We start from the raw sequence: 1,173 nt of genomic DNA, 5'->3' as shown, positions 1-1,173 counted from the left end.
ACTCAGGTTTTGGGGCGATGAGAAAGTGGCTGAAGGTAATGATTTTCTGATGCATATTTTCCCCGTGTACCTGCTGCTGGAGGAGGAGGAAGAAGAAGATGGAGAAAAGAAAAGAGAAGAAGAAGATGAGGAGGAGGAGGAGGAGGAGGAGGAGGAGGAGGAGGAGGAGGAGGAGGAGGAGGAGGAGGAGGAGGAGGAGGAGGAGGAGGAGGAGGAGGAGGAGGAGGGAAGAAGAAGAAGAAGAAGAAGAAGAAGAAGAAGAAGAAGAAGAAGAAGAAGAAGAAGAAGAAGAAGAAGAAGAAGAAGAAGAAGAAGAAGAAGAAGAAGAAGAAGAACAGGAGGAGGAGGAGGAGGAGGATGAGAAGGAGAAGGAGGAGAAGGAGAAGAAGAAGAAGAAGAAGAAGAAGAAGAAGAAGAAGAAGAAGAAGAAGAAGAAGAAGAAGAAGAAGAAGAAGAAGAAGAAGAAGAAGAAGAAAAGAAGAAGAAAAAGAAAAAGAAAAAGAAAAAGAAGAAGAAGAAGAAGAAGAAGAAGAAGAAGAAGAAGGAGGAGGATAAGGAGAATGAATAAGAAAGAAGTAGAAGAGGAGGGAGATAAAAAAAAAAAACAATACACATTTTCCTTTCCACAATAAAAAAAAAAAAATGTTTACTCTTAAAAAAAGGAGAAAAAAAAGAAAGAAAAGAAGGGGAAAAATATTTAACCACCACTGCATTGAAAGTAAACACCCTCCTTTCTCTAGTCCCTCCTCCCATAAGTACCTGCAGGCGGGGTTTGTTCGTCCCTACGCCTAGAGGAATGAATGGGTAGCCTTTTCTTCTGCTGCCTGTCTGGTGGTTCGGAAAGGGGGAGGCGACGTGAGGGAAGTGTGGTTGGGAAGGGAAGGAGGGAACTGTGATAATTCTCCACGTGGTAAAGTTAACTGTTTCAGTACTGGGACACCTTTTACCTTGAGTTTTGGATGTGATTAGGTGATTTTATTTACATTAGGAAGGGTCTATGGAGGTCAGAAGATTAATGGCCAGAATCTTCACTATTCTAATCCCAATGTAAGTTTCTGAAGCTGTACAAAATCACCAAATAGTAACTAGAATAAATATGGAAACGCGTCCTGCTACTGAAAGGGTTAACCACAGAGGGAAGTGAAATAAGTCATATCGTGTAGTGTAGAGGTC

The sequence above is a fragment of the Portunus trituberculatus genome, chromosome 40 (assembly GCF_017591435.1).
Source record: "Portunus trituberculatus isolate SZX2019 chromosome 40, ASM1759143v1, whole genome shotgun sequence".
NCBI lineage: Eukaryota > Metazoa > Arthropoda > Malacostraca > Decapoda > Portunidae > Portunus > Portunus trituberculatus.
This window is presented reverse-complemented; position numbering follows the sequence as displayed.